This window comes from Nicotiana tabacum, chromosome 1, assembly GCF_000715075.1.
Source record: "Nicotiana tabacum cultivar K326 chromosome 1, ASM71507v2, whole genome shotgun sequence".
In the NCBI taxonomy this organism is placed as follows: domain Eukaryota; kingdom Viridiplantae; phylum Streptophyta; class Magnoliopsida; order Solanales; family Solanaceae; genus Nicotiana; species Nicotiana tabacum.
Window position 1 is genome coordinate 83,354,582 of NC_134080.1, and position 24,403 is coordinate 83,378,984.

Sequence of the window (24,403 nt, forward strand, 5' to 3'; positions counted from 1 at the left end):
TGTTCTTCTATCTAAACACTCTACCTTTTGTTTCCCCTTTTGAGCCTTATTTATTTTATTTCATACCACTCTTTTAGAATCAATAATGAAAAAGAGAGAAAAGAAAGAAAAGAAAAAGAAAAAAAAAAGAGAAAAGAAAAGAAGCGAAAAGAGAAAATACAAGAAAACAAAGAAATTCAGGTGTGAACTACGTTTGACCTGATTCCTGTTAAAGATACGTAGGCAGCCTCACGGCTCGGTCATATCATATCAAAATAAAAATCAAAAATCCCCAAGCAAGAAACTGAGGCAAAAGTTGTGATTGTGGTAAGAGATCAGATTCCAAAAGTTGTAATTTTGACCCATTTAAGTTGCTTTGAGCCTTTTTGATACCCTTTTCTTTCCAAACATATCCAAAGAGCCCACATTGTCGTCCAAAGAAATACCTCCCGATCAGACTTCGAGAGATGCCAAGTCAAGCAAGTAAAGAGGATTCATATCAGGGGAAACACTCCGATTTAAGCAAGAGAAATCAAAAAATGAGAGAATCTTATTGGTGAAAACCCTCGTGGGCACCATAAGGCGACGAAAGCTGAGAGAAAGTAAAAATGAGAGAGTCTTATTGGTGAAAACCTTCACGGGCACCATGAGGCGACAAGGAATTGAGGAATGAACAAATGAGAGAGGTTTGTCGGTGAAAACCCTTCAGGGCACTGCAAGCCGAACAAGGTCTGTAAGCTGGCGGAAAGTAAACATCGGGTTGCGGAGATCTTGGAGCACAAAGTAAAATAATTGGAAAAGTGATTGGTTAAATAGACTAGGTTGATTAATCCAAAATACATACCATGATTATTGGTGCCAGTTACTCCACTCAGATAAGTTTCTTTTTCTCTCTCCAATAGTCATCCAAATTTGGATTTTCTTCTTTATTCTTAATTCTCAAAATCGTCGCATTTCATTGTTGTTAATTTTACTCCTCTAAAGCTCTTCCAAAGTTAGCCTTGTTTCAACAAATAAGAAGGAATTTCAAAGTTTACTACCAGTTTCAAAATTGCACAAAGCAAAATGCGGCTAGGACATGCCAGAGATAGTGTGATGAAAAGTGGGACATAGAGTGTAAGCAAAATTTAAATCGGTGAAATGGTTCAGTAATGTCGCGGGAGATGCAGAGGTCAGAAATGAAAAACAACGGTTGGGATGTAGAGTGTCACACCTCCTTTTTCACCTGCGCCCCCGCAAAGGGGCGCAGCGGGGAGTTTTTCCAATTAAAGGACAATCGAAACGGGATTTTATTTAAAGATTCAGAGTCGCCACTTGGGAGATTTATGGTGTCCCAAGTCACCGGTTGAATCCCAAATCGAGGAAAAGAATGACTCTATTTAACAGTCTGCGCACCAGAAATTCGGATAAGGAATTTTGTTAACCCGGGAGAAGGTGTTAGGCATTCCCGAGTTCCATGGTTCTAGCACGGTCGCTCAACTATCATATTCGGCTTAATTATCTGATTTTATGCAATTATGAACCTACGTGATAATTTTAACTGTTTACTGCTTTGTTATTATTTATTCAAAGAATTGCAACGTCATGAGAATGCATCTCTAATTGCGCCACATAAATGTACCCGCAATTTTTGATACGTTCCAACTTCGTTGAGATTTGGATTTGGGTCACATAAATGTGCACCCGAGTTTAGGAAAATAACATTATTAAATACGCGCCTAAAGACTAGCGCGTTGTTATTTTGAGAAAAGCCGTAAAGTTCTCTATGCGGCCTGTCTCGAAATCTAAGCATTCGAAATAACTATCCGTTGAGGGCCCCACAATTTGTGTATTCTTGTTTGTCGAGGCTCGTCTCATTCATTATTTTTTAAAGGAATTCCTAAAGTGTCTACAGTTTTTATTTAAGTTTGTCTCTAAAATAAAAGAGAAAAAAACCTAGTTAATTACATGCTTAAAAAAGGCCATCACTTATTTATGGGATTAAATCAAATGCAACTGGAAAATTGCAATCAAACTTGCGTAAAAGGAGATTATTTCATGTCTTATTATATAAGCCAATACTACTGAAATTGAAATTATATTTGCCTAACACTTACGGATCTTTGTTACAACAAGATTCAAAAAAAATCACAAACTTCAAGTTACTTCTATTCCAATATTCACGAGTTTACAGCTAGATTTTACCAACCAATTAAATCGATTCACCACATTAACTAATTACCAATTCGAGTTGGATGTGATTCCGAAACTACATTATTTTAAATATATGAATTAGCAATACTGAAACTGATAACTATGCAATTCCTACAGAAATACGTCCAATAGTTCAACAATCTAACAATTTTGCTCAAATTAAACATGCATACTGTATTGACTAATATTCACGTCGTTTCAAGGATCTTAGGTCCGTAATCTAACGTTATGCCCTATTTAGCTGCTAATCAGTGATATTACAAAAATAGTCTTAATACTACATGCCTCTACCCTTCATATAACAGGAAACACATAACTAATATCTAACTAAAATACAATTATTCTATAGTTAAATACAGAAATCTTCTGTCCATTTTATTTCAACTTTAATAATCAAACATCGAGGTGATTCAAAGTAGTGTACCTGATAATAGAACAGAAGAAGAACGTGAGGATTAGTAGATCAGTAGCAGACAACAGCAACAACAACAATAACCAACAGGCAACTTAAAACCAACGGAACAAAATCCGGCAACCAACAACCCCGAAAACCAATGGAGAAAAACCCAGATATAGCAATGAAATAGTAACAGATGTCCAATAGCACATTTCAGGAAATACTACTTGAAAACCAACAATGCCAAACAATTATTTTAGTTTGAAAGTCAGCCTATTTCAACTTTAAATTACTGAATTCTGATGATAAAATTCAGCAGGTTTTTAACTTGAACTATGAATGTTTTCCCTTTCTTCAAAGTTCAGCTTTCATTCACTCTTAAACTCTCCAAAATTCCCTTCTTTATCTACAGACCTCATCCCCCTCTTATACAAACCTACCTTCCTTTCAAACTTACTGCCCGACCCCTCTTTTCCACTAAAATCTGAATGTTTCACTTAAAATCCCACTAAGGAAAACTTTTCCTTATTTTCAGCCCCCATTCCCTTTTGTTCCCCATTACCACATTAATTTAAAGACACTAACATCCCACTAACAAAACACTAACATTAACATATTATTCTAACTGTTTCATTCCCAAATCACCCCTGAAACCCCTTAATATTACTGCCCCCCTAATACAACTATTCAAATATATTAAAACTTTTGATTCTAAAATCTGATCAACTAGCAATTAACTAAAACTAATTTGATTAACAGCTATAACCAATTCTCCTAACAAACTGAATGATTAAGGTTGAATTCCAATTGACACAAATGAACTGAATTTAAATCATATTAACACCACACAGAACTCAGCAGAACCATTAACACTGAAACTGAAAATTGAACCAAAATGAACATGAATATAGGTAACATGAATGCAGGTTCATTGTCAGCCTATTGACAATGCCCTGAAACTAAATGTCCACAGATCAAGCACACACAACATTCGACCTTAAATCATTTTACGAAACTACTGATAAAACTTGATTTAATCGATGATAACTGATTAAACGATTGCCTATAACAATTGACAGCAATTACTCAGAAATAGACAATCAGGCCATTCAAGTAATATTAATGGTATTGACAGAAACAGGGACTAATAGGAAACTAATTAATCGATGCAACTTATTAATCGATTATACATACACAATTGGTAACAACAAACAAAATCAAACATACAAACAGGGTGATTCATGGCTTTGGACAAAACATGGGACTTATGAAACTAATTATTCGACGACATTAATCAAATCGAATGTGTAGTTTATAACAGGTACAATTAATCAACAAACAGAAAAATCGACCAAATAAAAAGGTCACTGGAGATGAGAAGATGAATTGATAAAGAATGGAAAAATCAACAAAACTAAACTAAACAGATACACAGATAAAAAAAAACATGAACACAGAACAAGGGAAAAAGAAAAATATCTCAGAACATCAGAACTATACGGACCCAGGCTCGAGCTCGGACTCGGACACTTTGAGGTCGAACAGACCTTAGTCGAAGTGTTCTCAACTAAGAACACTTCGATTAAGGTCGATTAGACCCCAAATCCTCACTTAATTTGGACGGATTCCATAATTTGGAATTTTTAGGGTTCCTGGTTTTCGATTTAGGGTTCGAACGGAACCAAAGTCATTTATGGTATGAGGGAGGTCTGGGGGTTGCCTGGTATGAATTTGGAGTGGATTGGGTAGGTTCATGTTTGGCTCGAATCTTCAAATGAAGATTCGAGGAGTTTCAGGAAGATTCGAGCCAGATGGTTAACATATTTGGAATGAGGGTGGTCTGATGGTCTTATGGTGTTGATTTGGTGACCGGCGACGTTGTTGCCGCCGGGTTTTAGGCGGTGGGGTGTCATGGCGGCTACGGTTTCGGTGAGGGGTGTTTGGTTCAGTCTCTGAGTTGAGACGATGAACAGGAAGATGGGGGGGGTGTTTGGTTAGGGGGCTGGGGTAGGAAGTTGAGTTTATATAGGGGCGGGGTTGTTTGATCTTGGCCGTTCGATCAAGCACGATCGACGGCCTGGATCGTTTCATTTAATGGTACGACGCCGTTTGGTCTCTATACAAAATTGGGCCGACCTTGGGTGAAAATGGGTCGGGTATAGAGGAGGCCTTGAGGCCGTTGGATCAAGATAGATGAATGACTCAGATCTGATCACCTAAAATGGCGTCGTTTCAATTATGCAGGGGCTGAACTGGACCATTTGATTGAAACAAATCAACGGCCCAGATTTGAGACTCAGAAACGACGTCGTTCGATTCTTCTGAGGGACTAGCTGAAATGGACCGGGTCTTTTGAATGTTTGGGCCTGATATTTGGTCTAAAATTTTGGCCCAAATCCGATTTGCCTTATATTTTCAACTCTTTTCATTTTCTTCTTTTAATTAATAATTAACAAAAATTCTAAAAATAAATTGTAAAACCAAAATTAAACTACAAAATATTAATTAACTCTTAACAATAATTAGCACATAAGTTAAAACATTTAATTAAAATAAAATCACACGATGGCACACTTTAAATTGCAGAAAATAGACTAAATGCATGTTTTTGTGATTTTCTTCTTTTAAAACCAAATTATGGTTTGATTAGTTCCTAAATGCACAATCAAATCCTAAATATGCATGCAACATATTTTTGTTTTTGTATATTAATTAAAACAAGATAAACATTCACAGATAAAAACACAAATAATTATCCAAAAATACCACGCAAATTCTAAAAATTGTACACCAAGGAAATTTGTTTTAATTTTCGATTTCTTTTGGAGTAGTTTTTCGTGAAGCTAAAATCACGTGCTCACATAGAGTACTCAGATCATCTAGGGTCCTGGGGTTAAGGATAAATCAGAAGGTCAAATAATTCTCGACCGGCTCAAGGCAGCTAGTCAAAGCAAAGCATGACAAAGGAAGAACCACCTTCAGCAAGAATGCCACAACTAACCACCACGTTTTAAACTGATAAGATTTTTCTTTGATTTGAAACAGGGGCAAAAATTTCATTTGTTTCAGAGAAATCCTACGTGAAGAAAGAGCAAGTACCAAGCAGGTTTGATCGCAAAGTTCTCAGGACCCTCTTGGAAAATAGGACTTAGTTTAAAATTCAAAATAATCATGAGTAGCAGAATCTAGCATAAATGTACCCCAAAAGAATATAAGCAGAACTTCGAAGTTTGCATGCTTGAGGTAGGATTCACTAGAAATTTTTAGGACCCTCCTGAATAATGGGACCTAGCTTTAAGAATTTCATTAGATAACAAGATTTAGCGTAAGTTCTACTGTAAGGGAGTATAATTTAGCCCTAAAAATGTCACTCTTAAGATAAAACTTGATTTTGATTTCAGGACCCTCCTGAATATTGGGATGTGTTTTAAGACTGTCTTAGATAACAAGATTCAACAGAAGTCATACCTTTAGAAGATATAATGTAGCTTTGAAACAGGCATTTTACTAGAAGTTTTCAGGACCCTCCTAGATAATGGGATCTAGCTTTCAAATTCTTATAGATATTTGGTAGCATGATTCAATTAACACTCACAGATATGCCCGGCTACCAAACAGGGGTAGAAAAATTTCTTTTGTTTTATCTATTTTGTGGAAGTCAGGTGCCCATCTGAAGAGCAGGGAAGGACAACACTAGTTTCAAAGAATAGAAAGCAGTTTATACCCAAGCAATCAGGAACCCTCCTGGAGAAACAAGGGAGGACAAGTTAAAGAAAAGTAGTTTCAAGAAGAAGACAGTTCAAGTCAAGCAATCAGGAGCCCACCTGGAGAGCAAGGGAATATAATTCAAGTTTTAGCAGTCAGGCGCCCACCTGGAGAGCAAGGGAATACAATTCAAGTTTCAGTAATTAGGAGCCGGCCTGGAGAACGAAGAGAAGAAGTACAATTCAAGTTTCAGTAATTAGGAGCCCCACCTGGAGGACAAGGAGATACAATTCAAGTTTTGGCAATCGGGCGCCAACCTGGAGAGCAAGGGAATACAGTTCATGTTTTGGCAATCAGGTGCCCACCTGGAGATCAAGGGAATACAGTTCAAGTTTTGGCAATCAGGCGCCCACCTGGAGAGCAAGGGAATACAATTCAAGTTTTGGCAATCAGGCGCCCACCTGGAGAGCAAGGGAATACAGTTCAAGTATTGGTAATCAGGAGCCCACCTGAAGAACGAAGGGAAGCAGCAAGTCAAGTGTTGGTAATCAGGAGCCCACCTGAAGAACGAAGGGAAACAGTTCAAGTTTCGAGGAAAAGCAGTGCAAGTATTGGAAAACAGGAGCCCACCTGGAGAACGAAGGGAAGCAGCAAGGTTAAAGGAGTTCAGTTATCAGGAACCCACCTGAAAAACGAAGGGAAGTAGTTCAAGTTTCGAGGAAAAACAGCGTAAGTGTGAGTAATTAGGAGCCCACCTGGAGAACGAAAGGAAACAGCAAGGTTCAAAGGAAGACAACAATCAGGAGCGCACTTGAAGAACAAAGGAAAAGCATCTCAGAATGCAATTCAAGTCAGCAACAAAGGAATCTCACTCAGAGAGTACAAGTCAGCAGGGCAGCAGAAACTGCAAGTTCAAGATATAGATAGGATTCTTGTAATTCGTATATCATAGTTTAGTCTGGCTTCTTTTATTTTGTCACGGTGTAATAAGGAGTTCAGTAAGCAGAAACAGCAGCAATAACAGCAAAATCACAGCTCTTCGGTAGTACCAGCTACCAAAACTTCTTGAACTACACGCGACCTGATTCCCCTATAACCCGGGATATGTAGGTTGTCCAAAACCAAGACTCGGTTGCACCCTTTCTCTTTTATCTTATCATTATTTCTTCCCTTTTGAATAAAAATATGTTCAAAAATTAGTCACATGGCTCACCTTATCTTTGCTTGAAAACTCTTCATGTTACCAAACAAAGAGGGGCAACTGTGAACACCTAAATTTTGACAATATTTAATTTTTTATCACTTCTTCTATGTAAATATTTTGGGGGTTTTAACCTACAATTTTTAGCTTTGTTACACTTTTTATTATAGGGTAAAAATACAAAATTTTAAAAGGTGAATTATTACTATTACTATTATTTTATTTTTATTTTTATTTTTATTTTAAAATAATAAAAAAAATCCGAAAAATATTAATTTTTTTAATTTTCATGAGTGATTTAAAAAATAAGAAAAAGGAAACCATTGAATAAAAAAAATTAAAAGTAGGTGGAATTCTCTTTTAAAAAGTAAGAGAAAGTAGAAAATTAAAAAAATAAAAGTAATGTTCTGTGGAAATTTTAAAAAGAATAAATATAAAGGTATCTGAAAATTAAAAAAATTAAAAGAAAGTAGCATTTTTAAAAGAAAAGAAAAAGAAAGTGGATTGTTTTTTTAAGAAAAGTTAAATAAGTGGAATTCTTTTTAATAAGTAAAAAAAGTGAGATTTTAAATAATATAAAGGTAAATAAAGTTGGAATTTAAAAAATAAAAGTAAAGAAAGGTGAGATTTCTTTTTATAAAAAAAATAAAAGCAATTTGTAAGTGGGATTTCTTTTAATTAAAAAATAATAAAATATTTTTTTTAAAAAAATTGAAAAATCTCGAAAATTTTGCTATAAATAGAAGAGAAAATTTGAGAAAAAAAAAAGAAGAGAGGGGGAGGAGAGAAATTTAGGTTGAAAGTTTTCATCAAATTTTTCTTTTAACATTTCGGGCCTTGAATCTTGGGTTTGAAGAAGAGTTGATAGAGATTTTGTTGTTGCTGCTGTATTGACTCTACCACTTTCAGATTTTATTCATTTGAATTCACTCCCTTGTAGTTATGTAATTCAAGCTCTTGAGTTAAAAAATGTCAGAGCATCTTTATTGAAGCAGAAGCAAATTGATTTGGTTCTTTTGATAAAATTTCTTTCGTATTGGATCTGTTCGCATGAATGATGTTTCTTTGATTGAGTGAATTGAGATTTGCAAATATTAACGTTATTTTAGTATGTTCATGACTCTGTCTCTTTTTTTTTTTACTTTTTATTTTATTTTTCTTAGCTCATGACTTGTAACCAGCAGGTATTGTTTTGTTTACATTCAAATTTCAAGCCCATGTAACACCATGTTCATATTTTGAAATTTAAAGAAGTATGTGAAGTTGAACAATTTGTCAACATTAAGATGTAAAAATAAATAAATTGCGTTAGTGGAAGGATCTTATCTTTAATTTATGTTATTAGCTGCATATTTTCTTAAATTAACCATGTGAAGATTCAACTTCCTCTGCTTCAAAATGGTACTATAGAAGTTATAGTAGTGATACTACAACTTTTTCTTTAGCATAGTGTTAAATAAATTAATTACTTTCTTTGTTATAATCAAGTTTAAAATGCATTTTTGTATGTCCATGTTTGTTTTGTTCCTTCTGGTTCATCCGAATAGTTCTCAGCATGGTTTCTTTTTCTTTTTGTGCTCATATGGTCATTTAAGATTCATTATTTTGTTATAAAATTTTGTTAGTTTCTTTCTAGAATTTGAAAACAAAAGTCGGTCTTTTGAAGATGATATGGAGATGAACCTAAAGCTGGCACCTGTCTTTTGTTATTTTCACATCAATGCCAACTCCACCTTTCTGAATTGTAGTATGCTATAACAAAAAGGCTCAAGTGATATACATGTAGCTAACCCATTTCTTTAGGCCTTTTGTACTTATCAATTTATACCACTCCATCCACAATAAAACCTCAAAACTTATGGCCCTCATTTAATTAATTTTAAATCCTTAGAATTCGATGCATGTCATTTAGCGAATTTTCTATGGCCCTCGCAAAGTTAAAAAATGCGTTGTTGCTTTAGGCGCGTAATTTAAAATTACCTTCCTAAACTCGGGTGTGCATTTCATGTGACCCAAATCCAAATCCAAACAACGTTAAATAAAATGTGTCGTGGACCGCGAGTGCATTTATGTGACGTGGTTCAAGACATATTTTAAATGGCGTTGCAATCTTCCTAAAAAATGAATAAGAGCGGTTAATAAGTTAAAATTGAATCATAGGCTAAAACATGTATTAAAGTCAGATAATAGGCCAATTATAACAGTTGAGCGACCGTGCTAGAACCCCGGAACCCGGGAATGCCTAACACTTCTCCCGGGTTAACAGAATTTCTTACCCGGATTTCTGTGTTTGCGGACTGTAAAACAGAGTCAATCTTTTCCTCAATTCGGGATTTGAACCGGTAACTTGGGACACCATAAATTATCCCAAGTGGCGACTCTGAATTTTTTATAATAAATGAATCCCGTTTCGATTGTCACTTTAAGTTGGAAAAAACTCCCTTATACCTTTACGGGGGTGTAGTAAAAAGGAGGTGTGACATCAGGATATTAATATAAACAATTTATTTCCTGGTGACTTTAATTTTCTGAATATGAAACGTAGTGATGCTTGTTCCAAGTTTTTGTCCATTTCCTTTCTTACTTTGTTATAGCTAATTTAATTATTTTAGAATAAATTAATTAGATTATTAATAAATTTATTCGTTAAAAACTTAATACAAATATAAACGATAAATATATAATTTTTACCACATGCTAATTATCCATTAGTTGGTTTTTTCCATCCTATGTAGTTCAATTTGTGTCTCATATTCCTAATCATACAAAAATATAGTTATATTTAGAGTTACAGAAGTACATCTATTGAGTCCCATATTTCTTCCTTTTATATTAGCTCAAAAACTCTTATATTATTTTGAAAAAAGAAATATACAACAACTTTTTATAGCATTTTTCTGAACGTATTAGTAATTGTAATATGGCCATGTAGTGTACACTAACAATATAAGTAACTACAATGAGTTGAAACTTGTGTTAAAAATTATTTGCAATATATTACTAATTAATAATTAGATGAAATTAGTTATTATATTACAAATTACCTGATCGTATAAACAATTTAACATATTTGAATTCATACCTCAGTCTTTCTACAATTACCTTCTATCAACTTTGAAATACTTCTCAACTTAGAAGTTAAAAATAAAGAAACAAATGTTATCCCCAGTTTAGATTAAATATGAAAGATAACAAAGTTTCTGAAGCTTCAGCTTGATGAGTGTTGTACAGTGTTTTCATCTTAAATTCGGCGAGAAATCATGGACGATATACTATGTTTTTACCATAGCAATAAAAATTTGATCAAAAATATAATTAATTGACATGTATTAAGTACTGAGTTTCCAATTTAAAAGAAAGTTAAGATAATTCTTTTTTACTAAAATAGATTTCCAAAAAGATAGAAATGTCGCTCGCTCAAAAAAAACTTTTTTAATAGTACTTTTTAATGATTAAAGTAGAACAAAGATATATAAAAAAATATCTTTTCTCAGATCATCGACCCTGAAGTTAAGATAATTCTTTTTTACTAAAATAGATTTCCAAACCGATAGAAATCTCGCTCGCTCAAGTAGAACAAAGATATATTAAAAACTATCTTTTCTCAGTTCATCTACCCTATTTGTGTATTAGGATGAACATGAAAATAACTATCCATGCTAAACCGTTGGATAGTACCCTGTTCATCTTCATGCAGAATTTGTTTGTAAATTTGTAGTCCTTATTTATATACAGAATTCCACGCACCGAAAACCATATGGTAAATAAAATTGACCAAAAACAAAACGAAATGAAGAAAATTGAAGACAAATACAATGGAGATCTAATAAATATGAAACTGTATTGCAAAATTTCCAGTTCCTTCTAAAACAGGCGCGCAATTGTTATTTCATTATATTCATATCCATAAGAAATGAAACTAATTTTTTTATTTACTTACTTGAAGTTCCTTCATACAATACTCAATACTGCCTTGTAATATTCTGAATACTCAAAAATAGAAACTTAAAAAAAAAAAAAAAAAAAAAAAAAAACCTTAACCTCTGTACATAGGCGACCGCTCGTGAACCAATTTAGAAGCCTTCGATTGACGGAAGACTTTCATTGGACTTGGAAAATGCCATCCTTTCGACTTCGACGGCGACTCACCGGCGCCGGAAACTGACGTTATCGCCACACACATCGATCTTGATCTATTCATCATCCTCGCAAAATCATCAATTCTACTATCACTAAATTCGTTAATAATATTGACATGATGAATATTCGCTTTCACATTCGCTTTTCCCTTCAATTCTTCCTTCTCTGATTCTCCGCTTCTCTTACTCTTACTCAACTTGAAAACCGACCAAAACGACGGCGTTTTGTTAATCTTGCCGTTACAAATCGGCGGCTGATTTCTCCGGGCGGCAGAATTTTTGTCTCGGGATCGGAGGAACGGAATTCCGACGGATCTTGATCTCTGGAACGCCGGCTCACTTTCTATAAGCTTCGAAACTCGTGCAACGGAGCCAATTCCTTCACAACCACCACCTGCTCCTCCTCCGCCGCTACGACCGGAGGATGAGGAGAAGAGAGAAAACGAAGAGGAAGCGGAGGAAGAAGACGACGACGCAGAGGCGTAGCATGCACAGGGGCGTACGTTAGCACAGTCAGGGCAAAGAATGATGAGCCTGTCCTTGAGACAAACCGGGCAAACTCCATTCCTCCGTCGCTTCGAAGGGTGTTTTGGACATCTCCACACTTCTTCTTCATCTAAATAAAACGCCATCTTAATAAGCTGTGAATTTCTCTCTATTCTTGATAACTTGTTCTTTCTTCTTCTTGTTTGCTCTATCTTAGATTGTTTATATATAAAGGCTGCTTAAAAAGGGGGAGACAACAACTTAACCATGGTTAAGCTTATTCCAAGATAAGACTTTTCGGGCAAATGTTGGTAGACCAAACCAAACAACGTGTTTTGCCCAAGTAAATAATTAAGACATTAACTCTGCCCATAATGGTGGAAATTATTTACGAGAATGCCATATTATTTAATGAGAGTAATAGTAAATAGTCATGCGTTTCACATACAGGATTTGACTAATGTGGTAAGTTGGTAACGAATTGTGGGCTCCCGAAAGCCGAAAGAATTTAGTATATGGGTTTTATAGTACAAACTGGAAAAGGAGAGGTCTTATTTTGGGGTGTGGTCGTGTGGATGCTTGTTTGACCTTTGGATTATTGTAAATAATAAAGTTTACAAAAGACATTTTGACTTTTTGGTATAGGGTTTAATTTACTTTTAGCACTAAAATAGTTATACAATCAACTTATCCATAAAGTAATCACAGAGAACTTTTTTATGATAATCATTAGCTGATAACCCAATAAAAATAGTAGTAATTAATGTTTGACTCAAAAGATATTGAAAAGTTTATAAATAAATTAATTAAAGAAAATAAAGAGGTAAATCTTAACTAAACATAATAAACTTTAGAACAAAAGGCATAAAATATCAACACAATGGGTAGTAATTCTTGATCTTAAGAAAGTCAGAGATCGAGCGTCGAAAATGTCAATCTTAAATATGTAAAAATATTACAATCAGTGTTCTCCCCCTTCTACAAGGTTTATATCCCACTATATATAAGGGACAACCCCTCCTGAACCCTACAGGATATATCATAGGGAATATTTAAGAGTATATTCCTAGTTCCCCTATTGGGCCTACACTACTGTAAAAATCATACGTCCTCGGTGCGCTGTCTGTCGTCCTCCACAGGACGTCGAGTTATGAAGATCTCGTCTTCTGTCGTGTTTGTCAATAGCCGTGGTCGTCTAAATTTGGACTCATACAGTTAACTAATCTGCTACGACAATGATATTTTTGAATAATCTCTAAACTGTTTATATATAACTTAATTCCACGCATAAAATATTGAATTTACTATTCAAAAAGAGCATCTCAAGAAAATGACACTACTATTAATAAGGAGTCAATAATTTTTTTCATCACGATTACATTTTTTTGAATACGTAAATTATATTTCAAATAGAATCAGAAGAAAAAAAAATCAGAAATTCTCAGAAAAATCTCGTTGAACGAAAGTAATATTGATTAACTATTGTTTTATTTTGCTTTTTATCTTGGTGCCAAACACACCTAACTTTGTTTCAAAACTATCAAATCTGGGATATGATGATGGATGATGGATGATGGATGATGGATGATGGTAGGACTTAACTTGTACGACTGGGGTTTGATATTGGAATGACATTGCTTGGAAAATGACAGTTATTGAAGTAGCAAGAGAAAAAGTGTAACTCAAAAAAGGTAGGAGTGGACGTGGTAGAGAGTTCAGAAAATTCAAGCAACATACATTTTTGCATTGGTACCCACTACCCACTTCAATTGGTTCAAGAGTTTGGTTTGTTAACGCATGAATAAACTACTTGTTTTACAGGTACATATGTTCATTTTTCCTACAATAAACAGCAGCAAAATGAAGTAAGGTGGTGACTCCGAGGCCTACGAGCGAAATAACAGGTATATTTTAACGCACAACTCTCTATTAGCTAACACGTTCTAAAGTGCCTAAATCTGCACCAAAATATGCAAATGCATAGTATGAGTATACCATAGTCAGTACCCAGTAAGTATCAAGACTACCTTCGGTGGAGTAGTGACGTGTTACGATCCGGAATTTCTACCCTCGAGAGTCGTGATGACGCCTACTCGTGAAAGCTAGGCAAGCCGAGTATTATAAATTCATTACCCTTTTTATTAAGCATGTTCAATAATTCAAAGTAATAAGTGATTTATGCAGCGGAATAAACTAAATAACCAGAAATGCGGAAGACGAAAACTTAATCATTAACGGAACATTTGCTACATAATCTGAAATACAATACTACCCAGAATTTGGTGTCACAAGTCACAGACTATATAAGAATACTACAAATAAGGCCTGAATGAAAATACACAAATCTGTCTCTCAATAAGTAAAAACAGAAAGAGAAGAGATAGGAGGAGACGCCAAGGCCCGCGGACGTCTGCAGGACTACCTCGGGTCGCTTGAATGGACTGAAGACAGCATCCTCACTGCGGTCCAAATGCTCCAGTATCAGTATTTGCACACAGTGCAGCGTGTACTATCAGCACAACCGACCCCATGTGCTGGTAAGTGTCTAGCCTAACCTTGGTGAAGTATTGACGAGGCTAGGACGAGACTACCAAATAAACCTGTGCAGTTAAATCATATACATCGAAAATAGAAGCAGATAATTACAACTAAAATTGGGCGGGGAACATGCTGCGGGGAGTAATAGATAACAACATAATAACATTAGAGAAATGTAAGGAACGCCATAAATCAATTACCAGTGAAAGATAAGGAAATAAGAAGAACAAGTACACATGTAATACCGTTGCAGGCGTGCAACCCGATCCCATTTCATAGAGTACCGTTGCAGGCGTGCAACCCGCTCCCATTTCATATATTACCGTTGCAGGCGTGCAACCCGCTCCCATTTCATGTATTACCATTGCAGGCGTACAACCCGCTCCCATTTCATGTATTACCATTGCAGGCGTGCAACCCGCTCCTATTTCATTTATCAATACTAATCATAAAAGAATCCCGGCAAGGGAACAATAGCATAATAACAACATCCCGGCAAGGGAACAATAATATCACAACAAAATCCCGGCAAGGGAACTACAATATCACAACAACATCCCGGCAATGGAACAATAATATAATTTTCAGATGAAGCACGAATAAACCACAACGGAGTCATAAAAATTACAATACAAGACTCACAGGCATGCTTGACACCAACGTATAGACACTCGTCACCATGCGTATACGTCGTACTCCACAATTAATACGTAGCAATTAAGACACAACTCCTAATCCCTCAAGCTAAGGTTAGACCAAACACTTACCTCAAACTTCCACGGCCAACTCAAGCCTCAAACATCGCTTTTCTTTTAGAATTCGCCTCCAAATTACTTGTATCTAGTCTAAATTAATTTAACAACATCAATAAATGCTAAATAATTCGATCCTAATGCTAAATTATAGGTTTTCTATCATTTTTCCCAAAAAGTCAAAAATCGACCTCGGGCCTGCTTGGTCAAAATATAAGGTTTGGACCAAAACCCGATCACCTATTCATCCACGAGCCTGAATATATAATTAGTTTCAAAATCTGACACAAAAACGAGATCTAAATTTCAATTATTCAAAAAGCCCTAACTCTACCCAAATCCCTAATTTTCTACCCTTAAGAATATGATTTAGGCCTAGAAATCTAATGTGGGTTAATGGAAATTGAAGAAAACAAGTCTAAGAACACATACCTATGGTTTTATGGTGAAATCCCTCTTCAAAAATCGCCCAAGTTCGAGTTTAAGTGAAAAAGTTATGAAGTTTTAAAGAAATCCCGTTTTGCTACTGTTTTAAAATAATTGGGCAGGGAACCTATGCGTTCGCACATGATTGGATGCGTTCTCACAGAACAAATGGTGGCCCCCAGAATTAACTTTATGCTATCACAGACATACCTATGCAATCGCATAAAACAAATGATGACCCCCATAATTAACTCTATGCTATCGCGGACCTACCTATACAATCGCATAGAACAAATGATGACCCACAGAATTAACTCTAAGCTATCACAGACCAACCTATGCAATCGTATAGAACAAAAACCTAGACACCAACAAACAGTAAAAACACTAGATTTTCTAAGTTCGAATCACCCCGACGCCTATCCGAAGCTCACCCGAGCCCTCGGGGCTCTAAACTAAACATGCTCGCAAGTTTAAAAAACATCATACGGACTTGCTCGTGCGATCAAATCACCAAAATAACATCTTAAACAACGAATTTAGCATAGAAATCTAAGAAAAATTTCAAAACTTTCAAAGTATCAAATTTCACAACTACGGGTCCGAATTACATCAAACGACTTCCGTTTCTTACCAAATTTCAAAGATGCATCTTAAATGTGATATTAAACCTGTACCGGACTCCGGAACAAAAATACGGGCCCGATACCATAAATTTCAAATATAATCAAATTTTCAAAAACTCTTATATTTTCAGTAAAATAATTTCTTTCAAAAATTTATTTCTCGGGCTTGGGACCTCGGAATTCGATTCCAAGAATACGCCCAAGTCCCATATTTTCCTACGGACCCTTCGAAACCGTTAAATTGCAGGTCCGGGTCCGTTTACCTAAAATATTGGTCGAAGTCAACTTAAATTTAATTTTAAACGCCAAATTAAAATTTTCATCACATTTCCACATAAAAGCATTCCGTATATATGCTTGGACCATGCACGCAAGTTGAGGTAAGGAAAAAGGAGGCTTCTAAGGCCTCAGAACATAGAATTTACTCGTAAATCAAGTGATGACCTTTTGGGTCATCATATCCTCCACCTCTAAAACAACTGTTCGTCCTCGAACGGATATAATTAGGAAGTACCTGAGTCGGGAAAAAGATAGGGATAACGGCTTCGCATATCAGACTCGGATTCCCAGGTCGATGCCTCATCAGGCTAACCTCTCCACTGAACACGAACAGAAGGGAAACTCTTCGATCTCAACTGACGAACCTGCCAATCTAGAATAGCTACCGGCGCCTCCTCATATGACAAGTCCTTGTCCAACTAGACAGTGCTGAAGTCTAACACGTGGGATGGATCGTCGTGATACTTCCGAAGCATGAACACATGAAACACTGGATGCACGACTGATAAAATAGGTGGCAATGCAAGTCTGTAAGCCACCTCTCCCACTTGATCAAGAATCTCAAACGGGCCAATGAACCTTGGGCTAAGCTTGACCTTCTTTACAAATCTCATCACGCCCGTCATAGGCGACACTTGAAGCAACACCCGCTCGCCAACCATGAATGCTACATCACGAACCTTACGGTCGGCATAACTCTTTTGCCTTGATTGAGATGTACGAAGCCTATACTGAATGATCCCGACCTTGTCCAAGGCATCTTGTACTAGATCTGTACCCAACAACCAAGCCTCTCCCGGCTCAAACCATCCAACCGATGACCGACACCGCCTACCATACAAAGGCTCATAAGGAGCCATCTGGATACTCGACTGGTAACTGTTGTTATAGGCAAACTTTGCTAAAGGCAAAACTGATCCCACGAGCTTCCAAATTCAATGAAACAAGCTCGGAGCATATCTTCCAAAATTTGAATAGTATGCTCGGACTACCCGTCCGTATGAGGATGAAATGTTGTGCTCAACTCGACACATGCGCCCAACTCTCGCTGAACTACTCTCTAGAAATGCGAGGTAAACTGCGTACCTCGATCAGAAATGATAGACACAGGCACACTATGAAGATGAACAATCTCCCGGATATAGATCTTAGCTAACCTCTCGGAAGAATAGGAGACTGCCACATGAATAAAATGCGCTGACTTAGTCAGCCTATCAATAATAACCCACACTGCATCGAACTTCCTCTAAGTCCGTGGGAGTCCAAAAATAAAGTCCAAAGTGATACGCTCCCACTTCCACTCGGGAAGCTCAATCCTCTGAAACAAACCGCCAGGTCTCTGATGCTCGTACTTTACCTTCTGACAATTCAAACACCGTGCCACATACGCAACAATATCCTTCTTCATCCTTTTCCACCAATAGTGCTGCCGCAAATACATCTTAGCGGTGCCCGGATGAATAGAGTACCGGGAACTATGTGCCTTCTCTAAATTCTGTTACATCCCGTACTTTAACGTTAGGATTTGTCGAAGTAATAACATATGAGTTAGAAGGGATTAAGGTTATACATGAAGATATGGATGTAAGACCCTGTAAGTTTAAAGAATTTCGAAACTACTATATATTGACTTGATATATATTTTCTTAGAAGTAAACCATTTTCGGTAAAAGTTGATAGATATGATTGTATATGGTTGTGATAAGTTTTAAATTAAATAGATGATATGTGGGAGTTTATAAATGAGGTTTTATTTATTATAAGAGTAGATAGTATTTTATCATAAGAAAAGTTATCCTTTTTCCGTTTTGAGAATTTATAGTACAAAAAGAATTTCTTTATTGTAAAGATATAAATTATTTTCTCACAAGAAAAGAAAGTTATCTTTTTACCATTTTTAAAAAAATAAGCATACAAAAAATTTGTACTTTTTATATGTGACTGGGAAAATTAGAATATTGAGAAAATGTATGTATTTTTACATGGATGTTTTAATGAAATAATAGTATACATATTTATTTTATATGGTACCACACGACCTTGATAGTATGATGTATAAAATGTATAAAAAAATATAAGTAGAATTTTAAGTAATTTGAGATAATTCTTAATTTTTGTGGTTACTTGGTTAATTAACGGGTAACGGGGTATTACCTAATTAATTAATTAACACATTATTGGATAAAATTCAACCACCCTATAACGTGGCAGCCCCCCCCTAATTTCTACATTATGACTCATGAGTGGATCTAGTCATTTCTATTACACTTATATTTTAAAATCATTTGAACTGTTAAGGGTCTTATGGAATTATGAGTTGTTATCTTTTGCCTTGAATCCTTGGTAATTGTCTCCTACCTTAAAATTGTATAGTAGTGTAAATCTCCGAGCAGGTATTTTCTCTTCACTATTTCTTCAACTGGTTTTATACTCTCTTTCACTATCTTCTTATCTGATTTATTAGAAGGTCTAATCTTAATTGTTCATAGATTAATCATGAATATAATAAAACTTCTTGTATTCGCTTTTCTCTTATCCGTACAAAACTGACGGTTGTTTGTGTATAGATAAAGGGTATTTTGAATTTTTGGTTTAGATATAGGAATAGAAAAATTGAATCTTTCTTTGTATTATTTTGGATTAGCAATCATATATGGTAATTTTGAGATGTAAAAAGATGATATGATTTTGGGAAGATTATATGAAGTTAGTTGATTATAGGTGTATTCTTTAAAACTTGAAGTGACATGTTTATTAGAACTTTCAAGGGGTACAAAAATGGAGCAGATCAAAGTTTGTTATGCGTTGACTGGGTAATTAAGCAGTATGGAGTTCGTATGACTTGTCGTTTACCTTGACTACAATGGCAGAGCCACCTTAGGTTAAGGGGTATCATTTATCGTAAAATTACACTGTATAGCTAAGTTAAATTTTTTATTTTTATGTATATATACTGTACGTTGAATCTCCGTACCTTGTTCGTGTGTTTACTTCTTTATATTTTGGTACCTTTAGTAAATTCCTGGCTTCTCCACTGCTTCGTCGTTATCTTATTTGAATACTTTAGTTGGCTATATTCGATATCCGGGCATAACATTTTCCTCTCTAAGTTTTTTTTATTGTCGATTTTGATATCATGGGCGGATGGTCCTCATAGAGGCTTGACCAAAGGAATGTTTTACTATCACAAAGTGATTTCTGAATATTTTTCAGACGTACTTCAATTTGTAGAAGGATTAGTAATACAGGAGAATTCTTTCCCTCATTCGGTGGTATGGTGAATTGAATTTTTGTCTAAATAAACTCACCTTAGTAGTACGATTAGATAAATGAAGCATTAGTGCTTTACACAAGAGATTCTTTTCTAGCAACGGTGTTTTGGGAAGTAAACATCCAATTTCTTGTATACATGTTCTGTGTTTTTCATATCAGAATCTTTGGAGGTTATTCTAGTGGGTAGGATTCTGCAATTGTAACCTTGAAGTGATTTTAATGCGTCTAGCATATATATCTAGCTAGATGCTTGCTGATCAAAGCCATCGTTACAACCTTGAAAAGAATGTGAAGAGAATGGGGGGCCGTACATTTCTCTCACAACAATGTGTTGCAGGTATGTTAAGGCTATCATTTCTTTCTTTTGGCATGATCTACACGATACAAACGAAACGAGAAAATGTATAACTTCCATAAATGACTCTATTCATAGAAGTATTAGAAGTGCCTATTTTCTTGAATTTCCATATTTCTTGTGATTATATCATTTGTTCATGGGTCTCAGAAAAATACGTAAGTTGAAAAAAGGTTTATTTCATGATATTATTCAAAGGCATTATGATCTTATGACAATCCGAAAGATTTTATTAATGTACTTCTCATGCATTGCATTCGTTTACATGTGCATTTACCCATGACTCAAACGGCGTTATATATGCATATATATGTATATATATGTATATGGGATATGGGAAAAGGTTACGGCGTTATATACGCACCACCACCTGATCAGCTGGTATATGATGATGATGTTGCCCACAATGGCTGAAATATGATTCAAACGAAAACTCTTCGTGTTTCCGGACAAAGAGGGGCAGCTGTGAGCACGTGATTTTTGCCCTACAAGAACTACTTCCACAAAAATTCAAAATAAAATAGTTGTGTGTTGCTTGTGATTTATTTGTATTTGTTTGTGCATGTTTATTCTATTTTTACTACTGAAAAATACAAAAATATATGTGTTGCATTTGCATTTACAATTAACCACTGATTTGTTTTACGAAAATGAAAATCATAAAAAATAATGTACTTTGCATTTTTTAGCATTTAATGTTGAATTGTGTGATTTTATTGTTTATTGTCATTTAATTATATGTGATAAATGTTATTAGAAGATAATTAGTATTTTTAATAAGTTAACTTGGTTTATAATTTTAGAAAATAATTTAGAAAGCAAAATGAATGAAAAGAACAAAAACTAGGAAGGAAAATCGGATTGGGCTCAAATCCCTGGCCCAATGGCATGTCCCAAACCCGGTCCAGGCAGCTCCTCTCACAGGATGGTGAAACGACGTAGTATAGGGACCAAACTATGTCGTTTCAATGGCAAAAATCTTAGCCATTCAACCAAGCCACATCCAACGGTCACAGATCAATACCCGTATCCAAGAACCGAACTTGACCGTTTACCCCGAACCAAACCCGCCTCAGAACTTAACCAAAATGACCCCGTTTGACCCCCTAACCTAATCTGGACCATCGATCTTCACTGATCCAACGGATCACATTAATCCCCTCAATCTAATATACCAAAATACCCCAGACCCATTACCCCCTCTCATTTCCAAACACCCTCCTGTTCAGTCGTCTCTTTCAGAGAGACCAAACGACCAAAAACCCTAATAGCCGCCACCATACTCCATCGCCTGAAACCCTGCGGACAGTGCTCCGTTCACCCCCAAAATTCACACCCCAGCTTCCCCACGACCTCCTAAACCTAACCCCTCTAACCATTCCCCTCGAATCCTGATCAGGGCCTTCGAATCTTCAATCAAAGATCGACCAAAAAATCCTAACTAATCCAATCGATTCCAGGCTAACACACAACGTCCACCTGACTTCCCTCGTCCCTAAACCACCCCTAGTTCCCCTTGAATCAAACCGTAGTTTGTTGAATCTCAATTCTAATGAACGAACGTTGAGTTCTTAGATCAAGAGCCTGTATTGAAGATTCGAGGCCGAAATAGGTTTTATTCGTGTGTTCTCGTTTGAGAACTCGTGATTAAGACCTATTCCGACCAAAATCAAAAGATGCCGGATTTGGTTCAAGCCGAGATGGTCGTTCATCTTAGGTATTTCCCATTTCCATTTGGAGTTTGTTATTTAGATTTCATTTTCCTCATTTTTGGTCTTCTCTGTTCTCTGTTTCATCTCATTTTTTTTGTGTCTTTTCGGATTAATTTCCTATCACGTCAATTTGCTTTGGTTTGGTAATTGGTGTTGACTCGTTAATTTTAGTCAATTATTGAAGCTAGGCAGTTTGTCGATTTGTTAGAACATTTTCGATTTTGCAATCGATAAATTAAGTTTGCCCGTTTGCTAAAATTATGGATTAGTTCATCACAATGTTTGAATCGCTTAGTCGGTCGTCACATTGTTTTGAATTGCTTGGTCAGTTGAAATGCTTTGAAAATACATGAACTTTGTTTTGGTTGTCACCTGAACCTACTGTGTCATTCCCTGTAAGGGTGTTCTGAATCATTAAAATCCTGGGCCTTTATTTTGTTGCTATTTGATTCAACCTGGTTCAAGCTTAAGCTGTTGTTGAGTTTGATGAATTGAATCCTACTGTTTAGGGTCTGAAATGAATCTGACATTGGTTTGAATTCAGTTTTGGTATGATAATGTTAATTAGATAGTAGTGAGTTATAAGGTTGCATTCAGAACTTAGGAGAATTGGTTATAGCTGCAGTCACAGGGTCTTCAGGGGTATTTTGGGGGTTTAAAAGTTTGGCAAATGGTCTTGCTAAGTGAGCTGTAAGTAAAGCAATTAATTAACATTAAACTAATGCATTTGTTTAGTGCTAATGGGGAACAAAACATAATGGTGTGGGGAGGCTTAAAAAGACTTGATTAAAATATACAATTGCCCATACACCTTTAAAACTAAACAATGAAATTAGACACTTAGTAGTGGCTATCAGGGAATATGATGGGAGACACACATTTCTTAATTCTGCCTAGTGTGAAAACAGGCTGGAAAAGGGGTCTATCTTAGGATATAAAAGAGGGTAGACCTGAGATAACAAGGAAGATTTTCAGTCTAGATAATGATAAAAAATGGCCTAGGCAGTCTGGTTTAGTGTTGTCGAAGCCTCAGAAAGTTTTTCCTGGTTTAGTTTCGAGTGTAGTGTGGTACAGTCAGGTCTGTTTGGGTATTTGTTGTTGTTGTTGTTCTACAATTCATTCCGGGTTTAAATTTGAGTGTGCTGAGTTCATTTCTGGGTTGAGACTGGTTTGTTGTTGCTATTTGAGTTCTGGCTGCTGATACCCGTTGAAAATTATTGCTGATTCCTGTTGCTACTGCTGTGAAATTACTGACCTCTTTCTTCTCCTTTGTTTCACTACAAGCCCAGGTACACTTTCGCGTTCATCATAATGTACATTGAAAGGTGAGAAGTGGAACGAAAATGAAGCATGTTTGATTACAGAATTGACTACTTTTGATTTTTATTTCTGTATGATTCGTTGTATTGAAGTAAGACTGGACTGTTTGGACTATTAATTTGTATTGGAACGTTAATATTCAGTAGCTTAGCATGATTGCATGGGATGATTAGTTTAACTGTCGATATTAGCAACAACATAAATATAAAAGTTAACTTTAGATCTTAACTTGTAGTTAGCAATTCAATATTCAAACAGCTGTGAGCAGCTAAGAAATGCCAGCATTAGTGTGAATCAATTCAGATTTGTTGGTTTCATAGTAGGATTGAATTTAACTTGGACTGCTGGGTTCGTACGACCGTATATGTGCACTATTGATGACATAGATTTGATCTTTTAGGACCTTAACGATCAGAACACGTTTTTGGGTTAATGATGTTTGTTTAGTCTTACTAGGGGTATTAAAACACATTGCTCTACTTTGAACTCACAAGTAATAGACAGTCTTTGCCTGCTGAAAAACTGTCTCACTTCCAGCCGCGGTTAAACTTGTTTGAGGAGTTTTAGGTGGAATTAACTAGTCATTAAGGTTACTTAAGCAACTATCCATGTAAAAACATTTTAAATGAATTGAATGGTCTGACTGATCTATTGGCTGAGAATCATTGCTCGATTTGAATTAAGGAGATGTCTGGCTCTAAAGCATTGGCAGGCCTCGAAATTAAAACCAGCGTCGTATTTTTGGGCTCGTCATAAGCCCAAACTGTCCAGCCCCTTTATAAATGAAATCTAGGCTGTTATGAACAATTTGCTGAAAATGTTCTGCCTTCACTTACTAAGTTATTGGGCTTAATTGGTTTGAAACTGATTCATAAGGATCTTGGGCCTTTCATATATGCTAGTTAATTAGTTAGGCTTCAGAGACAAATTCAAAAGAAAATAATAGCTTGCTTTAGGATGTCCTTAAAATAAACGAGGCGTGCCGCGCCAAATAAAATCACAAATTACGTGGCCCTCTTTAA

General features: G+C 35.8%; 1 long non-coding RNA gene across 1 annotated transcript; it reads left to right on the forward strand.

Annotated features, from left to right (window-relative positions):
• Positions 1-19,010: 19,010 nt before the first annotated feature.
• On the forward strand, positions 19,011-23,559 carry LOC142181223 (uncharacterized). The gene is made up of 3 exons (XR_012709752.1): positions 19,011-19,114; positions 20,237-20,331; positions 23,351-23,559. It is a non-coding gene; the product is annotated as an uncharacterized LOC142181223 (long non-coding RNA).
• Positions 23,560-24,403: the final 844 nt, after the last annotated feature.